Source organism: Tamandua tetradactyla, chromosome X, assembly GCF_023851605.1.
Source record: "Tamandua tetradactyla isolate mTamTet1 chromosome X, mTamTet1.pri, whole genome shotgun sequence".
NCBI classification, from domain to species: Eukaryota; Metazoa; Chordata; class Mammalia; order Pilosa; family Myrmecophagidae; genus Tamandua; species Tamandua tetradactyla.
Window position 1 is genome coordinate 110,022,034 of NC_135353.1, and position 9,676 is coordinate 110,031,709.

At 39.2% G+C, this 9,676-nt stretch overlaps 1 pseudogene; it reads left to right on the plus strand.

Annotated features, from left to right (window-relative positions):
• Positions 1-7,608, plus strand: part of LOC143672002 (rRNA N(6)-adenosine-methyltransferase METTL5-like) — a 102,663-nt pseudogene extending 95,055 nt beyond the window's left edge.
• The last annotated feature ends 2,068 nt before the right edge of the window (positions 7,609-9,676 follow it).

Here is a 9,676-nt window from a genome sequence, read left to right on the forward strand (position 1 = left end):
TTTACAACAACAACACCAATAATAATAATTACTCTCTTCTTTTTTAATCAAATCTCCCAAAAGACACAGATTGGGAGATTTGATTAAAAAGCATGATCCAATATTATAACAGGAGACTCACCCAAGACTCAAAAATACAAATAAGTAGAAATTGAAAAGGTGCAAATAGATAATCCATGGAAATAGTAACTAACAAAGAGCTGGGATAGCTATATTACTATTGGACAAAGTAGACTTTAAGTGAAAAGATTTTACAACAGGCAAAGAATGACACTATATATTAATAAAATGGTTAAACTATCAAGAAGAAATAGCTATCAGCAATATTTACGCACCTAACTATGGTGCCCCAATATACATGAAGCAAAACTGAATGGAGAAATAAACACCTCTACAATAATTGAGACTTCAATTCACTACTTTCATCAATAGATAGAATATCTAGAGAAAAGATGAATAAAGAAGCAGATTATTGGGGACTTCCAGGTCAAGAGGGTGGCTTAACAATGTGCGCATTTTAGTTCGTCCTCCAGAACAACTACTAAATAACCAGACACAGTATAAAACAGCTCCCGGGGCCACGTCAGTGACTGGACACACAGCGTACCCCAATCTGGACCAGGTGGACTGGCTGTGAGCCCCCCCCAGAGCCGTGATTTCCCCAAGCCATGGTGGCTGGCCCCCTCCCTTACAGGCTGCTTCCCAGAAGGGAAAGAAAAGAGACTTTGCCAGCAGCAGGGGCTGAGCCCAACCAACACCAATCATGGAATTGATTAACAAATTCTGACTACTAAAAATAGGCCCCCAGCTCAGGTGAACCTGGTCAAAGTGGAGGTTGCTGATTTTTGCCCCAGCACCAAGGGGGCAGGGTAGACAGTAAAGGGGAAAAAAAAGATAAAGAAGCAGGTTTCTGTGGCTGTCTTTCTACAACTGCTCGACTGACTTCAGATACAGCGGCAGGGCTCCTCAGGCTACAACTGCCCCAGGCGTAGGCAGAAACAAACTCATTTGAGGGCTTGTCTGGAGACTGTGCTTTCCCCAGGGGAGGGGTGAAGCCTAACCCAGGTGGAATCCCTCTCTCAAGGAATTCAGACAAATTCAGGGTTTGGTAATTTGAAGCCATTAAAACCAGCCTACAACCTCTCCTCTATCTCCAACATGCCCCCAGCCAAAGTTAAAGGTACCACATCATCTTATGCTGGTGGGACCTGCAGACAGACAAGCACCACATACTGGGCAGGATAAGAAAAATAGAGTCCAGAGACTTCACAGGAAAGTCTTTCAACCTGCTGGGTCTCACCCTCAGGGAAAACCAACGCAGGTGACCCTTTCCTCCTGATAGGAGGCCAGTTGGGTCTGGGAAAATCTGGCTGTGGTCTATAACACTTTAGAAGACCCTTCTAAGGTGGGGGGGCACCATACAAGCAGGGCAAGACACAAGAAAACAAGAACTGAAAAATTCTGATCTGTTAAACAAAACTTAAGCTAGAGGTCCAGATAAAGCTGAACTGAATGTCAAAGAACAGATAGAAAACAAATTAATCCCGCAAGAAAACCCTAGGTAAAAGAAGTGCAAGCAATCACCAGAATAAACTAATTAAGGTAATAAAATGCCTAGATGCCAGCAAAAAATAAGAAATCACACCAGGAAAATTGAAGACATGGCCCAGTCAAAGCAATAAACCAACAATTCAAATGAGATACAGGAGCTGAAACATTTAATTCAGAATATACGAACAGATATGGAAAACCTCATCAAAAACCAAATCAATGAATTGAGGGAGGATATAAAGAATGTGAGGAATGAACAAAAAGAAGAAATCAAAAGTCTGAAAATACAAATCATGGCACTTATGGGAATGAAAGGCATGGTAGAAGAGATGAAAAACACAATGGAAAGCTACAATGGTAGATTTCGAGAGACAGAACATAGGATTTCTGAGCTGGAGGATGGAACCTCTGAAATCCAGCAAGAAAAAGAAAATATAGGGAAAAAGTGGAAAAATATGAGCAGGGACTCAGGAAACTGAAAGGCAATATGAAGCATATGAATATACGTGTTGTGGGTGTCCCAGAAGAAGAAGAGAAGGGAAAAAGAGGAGAAAAACTATTGGTGGAAATTATCATTGAAAATTTCCCAACTCTTATGAAAGACTTAAAATTATAGATCCAAGAAGTGCAGCGTACGCCAAAGAGAATAGATCTGAATAGACGTACTCCAAGGCATTTACTAATCAGAATGTCAGAGGTCAAAGAGAAACAGAGAATCTTGAAAGCAGCAAGAGAAAAGCAAACCATCTGTTCTAGTTTGCTAGCTGCCGGAATGCAACAAACCAGAGACAGATTGGCTTTTAATAAAAGGGGATTTATTTTGTTGGTTCTTCAGAGGAAAGGCAGCTAACTTTCCACTGAGGTTCTTTCTTATGTGGAAGGCACAAGATGGTCTCTGCTAGTCTTCTCTCCAGGGCCCTGGGTTCCAACAACTTTCCCCAGGGTGACTTCTTCCTGCATCTCCAAAGGCCTGGGCTGAGCTGCTAGTGCTGAGATGAGGAATACTGAGCTGCTAGGCTGTGCTACGTTGTGTTCTCTCATTTAAGCACCAGCCAATTAAGTCAAATGTCACTCATTGCAGCAGACAGGCCTCCTAGTTGATTGCAGATGTAATTAGCAACAGATGAGGTTCACGTACCATTGGCTTGTGTCCGCAGCAATAGAACTAGGTATGCTCACCTGGCCAAGTTGACAACTGAATCTAACTAACACATGTCCACCCCTTGTCAACTTGGCAACTTCAAGCATCACCTTAAACAGATGTAAAAAATTCTCTTGCTGTGGACCTGTGAATCCCAAAACAAGTCTGGTGCCAATAAGCAAAGGAGGATATTCACAGGATACAGATTTTCATTTCCATAGGGAGAAATTAGAAGAAACACAGATGTAAAACCTGCAGGGCAAGTGCTGTGGGATTTCAAAGTCTGAAAGTCATTCATCCTTCGGCTATAGAAAGTAGCAGTCCCACCCCTTCCAATGGCCTATGCAGTGGCCGGCCTCTTTCCCAATCAACCTTGGGGAACATCGAGGAGACCACCTCTGGGCTCCACTCTCTCCAGGCATCAGGGCCACCCCTGGGCTCTCTGCCATTCCTGGGGCACATGCTCAACCCCTCCATATGGTGTCAGCCAGGCTCTCCCAGTCCCCCAAGGAGCGTGCTCTGTCTTCTCCAAGGCCCGAGGCTACACAACTCCTCCACTGCAACGAGAGGGGAGATTCATCCTTGCCCTTCAGGGTAAACTCACCCTCTCCATGTATATGGGTGGGTCCACTCTCCTGGCACACCAATGTTTATAGCAGCATTATTTACAATTTCAAGGAGATGGAAACAGCCAAAATGTCCATCAACAGACGGGTGGCTAAACAAACTGTGGAATATACATAGGATGGAATATCATGCAGTTGTAAGGCAGAATAAAGTTATGAAGTATGTAATAACATGGACGGACCTTAAAGACATTATGCTAAGTGTGATTAGCCAAAAACAAAAGGACAAATACTGTATGGTCTCACTGATATGAACTGACATTAGTGAATAAACTTGGAATATTTCTTTGGTAAAAGAGACCATCAGGCCATAGATATAGGGTAAGATATTGGGTAACTGGAGCTGAAGTGATACAGATTGTGCAACAAGACTGAATATAAAAACTCAGAAATGGACAGCACAACACTACCTAACTGTAATACAATTATGTTAAAATACTGAATGAAGCTGAATGTGAGAATGATAGAAGGAGGAGGGCTGGAGGCATAAATGAAATCACAAAGAAAGATAGACAATAAAAACTGAGGTGGTATAATCTAGGAATGCCTAGAGTGTATAATGATAATGACTAAATGTAGAAATTTAAAAATGTTTTTGCATGAGGAAGAACAAAGGAATATCATTACTGCAGGGTGCTGAAAATAGTTGGTAATCAATATTTTAAAATTTCAACTTATGTGTGAGACTAAATCAAAAAAGGTTTATTTGGTACAAAATTTATATTTTGACTAGTGCGTCTCTTAATATAACTTATATAGATAGTTGGATGAACAACATAAGTACATGGAATCTGGGGTAGGACATGAGATTTTATTGGTTTGTCCAGAGGGATGCCCCGATGAATCCCAGAGTGATTTGATCAGTGAGTGGAAAAGTATTTGTCAAGTCCCCTTCGGGGAATGGTAGACAGCGGGGGAAAATTCAACCTCCCCAAGTTGAATTCTTGATATTCTCACAAGCAGTGCAGACAACCAAAGCTATAGGCTGAGCCCCCAATTCTTGGGGTTTGTTCACATGAAACTTAACCCCACAAAGTATAGGTCAAGCCTACTTAAAATTAGGCCTAAGAGTCACCCCCAAGAGAACCTCTTTTGCTGCACAGATGTGGCCTCTCTCTGTAGCCAATACAACAAGCAAACTCACCACTCTCCCCCTCTCTATGTGGGACATGACTCCCAGGGGTGTGGACCTTCCTGGAAATGTGGGACAGAAAACCTAGAATGAGCTGAGACTGAGCATCAAGGGATTGAGAAAAACTCTAGAATGAGCTGAGACCCAGCATCAAGGGATTGAGAAAAACTTCTTGACCAATAGGGGGAAGAGTGAAGTGAGACAAAATAAAGTGTCAATGGCTGAGAGATTCCAAACAGAGTCGAGAGGTTATCCTGGAGGTTATTCTTATGCATTAAATAGATATCACCTTGTTAGTCAAGATGTAGTGGAAAGACTGGAGGGAACTGCCTGAAAATGTAGAGCTGTGTTCCAGTAGCCATGTTTCCTGAAGATGATTGTATAATGATATAGCTTTAACAATGTGACTGTGTGATTGTGAAAAACTTGTGTCTGATTCTCCTTTTATCTACTTTATCAACAAATGAGTAAAACATGGAATAAAGATGAATAACAGGGGGAACAAATGTTAAAATAAATTTCGATTGAAATGCTAGTGATCGATGAAAGGGAGGGATAAAGGGTATGGTATATATGAATTTTTTTGTTTTCATTTTATTTCTTTTTCTGGATAGATGCAAATGTTCCAAGAAATGATCATGATGATGAATATGCAACTAAGTGATGATATTGTGAATTACTGATTATATGTGTAGAGCGGAATGATCAAAATTTAAGAATGTTTGCGTTTGTTTGGTATCTTAAAAAAATTTAAAAATTTTAAAAAAAAAGAAGCAGATTACTTGAATAATATGATAAATGAACTAGACTTCACAGATCTATACAAAACATAGCACCCCCAAACAACAGGATAACATTATTCTCAAGTGCACATGGATCATTCCTCAGGATAGTTCACATATTGCATCACAAATGAAGTCTCCATAAATTTTGAAAATACGAAATTATGCAAAACATCTTTTCTGACTACAGTGGAATGAAGATGGAAATTAATAACAGAAAGAGAACTGGAAGATCAATGTATATATGAAAATTAAAATAATATATATGGAAATTAAATTATACAATCAAGGGTAAAAGAAGAAATTACAAGAGGGCTCATTAAATATCTAGAGAGAAATGAAAACAAAAGCATAGCATAATGTTACAAGGCTTATGGGATGAAGTCTATGGAAAGATGGCAGAGAAGGACGCACGAAAACTCATTACTTCCACCAGAACAACTATTAAACTGGATATGGGCAGCAGTAGCCATTGTTTCCAACTGCCCATACAAAGCTACAGCTGCAATTCTTTCAAACCACCCCATAAAGGGGCTGCAGAGGTGCTTCTCAGGGCTGTGGGGGACAGTTAATCAAGGGGCTACGTTTTCATGGCTGGGCAAGAAAACACAGCTTTGGGGAGCAATGAAAGAAGCAATTTGTGCCTTTCTTATTCCATTCTTAGTCATTGTGGAGGCAATCTGCACCATCTTGAAAGTTCGTGACCTACTTCAAGCTGGGACAGACTGATTTGGAAAAGTCGTCTCCTACATGTCCCTCCTCCAAGAATTTGCTCTACAGCCAAGCAAGTGTAAGAATCTATAGAAGCAGGCATTGGGGGCAAAGGCTTTTCTTGTTTCAAACACATGCAAAACAGAGAGGACAACAAAACTCTTGTAAACAGTGGGACTCCAGAACCACTAACAAGCAAAAGCCTAGAACAAGAGAGAAGCCCAGAAAGACTGGCAAAACCCTGCACACTGCAGTCACCTTGGGCAGAGACCTCCCTGATAGGAAAGTTGAAGGTCGTGGAAGTCTCTGTATTATCACAAGCTCGTTATAAAATCAAGAAGCAGACATCTCAGGGAATAAATTCCAGAGTTAACATTTTAAAACATTAAAATCTACACTGTGCAACAAAAGAGTACAACACAAAGAAAAGGGAAATAATGGCCCATGTGCAGGAAGAGAATAAAAATCAAGAACACAGCAACAAAGAGCAGAGTGTGGACATAACAAACAAACTTTTAAAAAATGATGATGAAAATGCTCAAGAAGATGAAGGAAAATATAGAGAAAGAATTAAAGAATACCAGGAAAACCATGATTGAACAATATGAGAGTCTTAGTAAAGAGATAGAAAGTTTAAAGAGGAAACAAACAGAACTATTGGAGTTGAAGACCAAAATAACTGAATAGAAAAATGCCCAGAAGGGTTTCAAGAACATATTGGAGTCGGAAGAAGGAAGAATCAGTGAACTCAAAGACAAGACACTCAAAATGCATCAGGCTGAGGAGCAGAAAGAAAGAATTATACAAAGTGAAAGTAGTAAAAGGGCTGGGAGTATGTGGAAACAAGATCCAGGTTAAAAAGATTTCTCCATGATCCAGTTCAGTTAAACTTGTGTGCGCAAAGTTTTGTTCTTTTTACAAAAAGAAAAACAATTAAGAAATTAAAGTTTAAGGAACCAAAGTCACCTTCAACAAGTGGGTGGATTTGAAAGTCTCAAACTAATTCTAGAACAATATCCAACCAGGTCACACATTGCAGTTTGTATGCTCTAGACAATACATAACACATATGATGACTTGTAAATAAAGTGGTTGTGGATTTAGGATGTGGTTGTCCAGTTCTTAGCATTGGACCTGCAATGTTAGGAGCAGGATTGTTGTCCAGTGCTTAGCAGGAACTGCAATTGTTAGGAGCAGTGCTTAGCATCGGAACTGCAATGTTAGGAGCAATTCTGCTCCTAACATTGCTATAGATTATTGATATAGGTAAAGGAAAATTTAGTAGGAATGTGGCAGAATTTGAAAATTTAGTAGGAAGGTGGCAGAATTTGAATTAACAAATATTGGCATGATTCAATGTGATATGTGCCCATTATCTAATAAAATGTCCCAGTCATTTGATAGAGTAATCATGAAACTTCACTTTGGAACAAAAAATAATAAAGGGGCAGATGGCTTTTCTGAAGACTATTTTGGAAATAGCAAGAAAAGTAGTATATTCTTTACACAAATCCACAACTAGAGAACATATCCAAAAGAAAGCTGAAGAATGGAAAAATCAAGATAGATGTCATTGCAGAGCTGAGATATGACCTTCCAGCATCATGCAAATTTCATAAGAAATCAGTGGATATTGAAGTAGACCTAATTCTGCTTTCTTTTTAAAAACCTCCAAAGACAAAAGGAGCTTAAAATCTAATTAAAATGAACAAAAATTTTGTTTCCTAAAAAAAAAAGGGAAAGTAGCCTAAGACTCCTTTGGAACACCATCAGGTATACTAATATAGGCATCATGGGATTCTCAAAAGAAGATAGTTAGAAAGGGACAGAAGGAATATACAAAGAAATAATGACAGAGAACTTGCCAAACTTAGCAAAAGAGGTGACTATACACATTCAGTAAGAAAAGAGTACAGCAAATGGGATAAACATAAAGAAAAATGCACACCATTATGCATTGATCACACTGTTGAATGCAAAGGACAAGGGGAGAGTTCTTAAAACTGTAAGAGAAAAACATCATATTAGGTCCAAGGAAGTCCCAACTAGAATGAGTTTCAATTTCTCGTCAGAAATCATGGAGGAAAGAATACAGTGCATTGAAATACTTAAGATGTTGACAGAAAACAAGCTGTCAGACAAGAATTTTATATCCATGAGGCCTTCTATCAAAAAATGAAGCAGAGATTAAAACATTCACAGACAAACAAAAGCTGAGGGAGTTCATCACCACTAGACCTGCCCTACAAGCAATGCTAAAGGAAGTTCTTTAGACTGAAAGGAAAGGACATTAGACAGTGGTTCACAGTGGCATAAAGAAATAAAGACCCACAGTATAGGCAATCATTTGCATAATTATAAATGTCAGTATTATTGAAGTTTATTATTTATATGTCACTCCACTCCTTCGTACAGATGCTAAAATGCAAATGCATAGAAAGTAATAATGAATCTATGGTTTAGACATGCAACTGTCAGAGATATAGGTAGCAGCAAGTACAAAAAAAAGATGGGGATGACAATGAGAGGTCTTCCAGACCAAAATGGTGGCTTAGCAATGTGCACATTATAGTTCATCCTCCAGAACAACTACTAAATAACCAGAAACAATACAGAACAGCTCCATGTCAGTTAATGGACACTCAGCATCATAAAGCTATGAAGTATATAACAACATGGATGGACCTTAAGGACATTATGCTAAGTGTGATTAGCCAAAAACAAAAGGATAAATACTATATGGTCTCACTGATATGAACTGACATTAGTGAATAAACTTGGAGAATTTCTTTGGTAACAGAGATCATCAGGAGATAGAAATAGGGTAAGATATTGTGTAATTGGAGCTGAAGGGATACAGATTGTGTAACAGGACTGAATGTAAAAACTCAGAAATCGACAGCACAATACTACCTAACTGTAATACAATTATGTTAAAACACTGAATGAAGCTGAATGTGAGAATGATGGAGGGGGGAGGGCTGGGGGCACAAATGAAATCAGAAGGAAAGATAAACTTTGGAGATTGAGATGGTATAATCTAGGATTGCCTAGAGTGTATAATGACAGTGGCTAAATGTACAAATTTAAAAAATGTTTTTGCATGAGGAAGAACAAAGGAATATCATTACTGCAGGGTGCAGAAAATAGATGGTAATTAATATTTTAAAATTTCAACTTATGTATGAGACTAAATCAAAAAAGGTTTATTTGGTACAAAATTTATATTTTGACTAGTGCATTTCCTAATTTAACTTATGTAGATAGCTTGGTTGAACAACATAAGTACATGGAAACTTGGGTAGGACATGAGATTTTGTTGGTTTGTCCAGAGTGATGCCCCGATGAATTCCAGAGTGATTTGATCAGTGAGCAGAAAAGTATTTGCAAAGTACACTTTGGGGAATGGTGAGAACGGGAGAAAATTCAACCTCCCCAAGTTGAATTCTTGATATTCTCACAAGCAGTGCAGACAACCAAAGCTATAGGCTGAGCCCCCAAGTCTTGGGGTTTGTTCATATGAAACTTAACCCCACAAAGGATAGGCCAAACCTACTTAAAATTAGGCTTAAGAGTCACCCCCAAGAGAACCTCTTTTGCTGCACAGATTTGACCTCTCTCTCTAGCCAACACAACAAGCAAACTCACCACTCTCCCCCTCTCTACGTGGGACATGACTCCCAGGGGTGTGGACCTTCCTGGCAATGTGGGACAGAAATCCTGGAATGAGCTG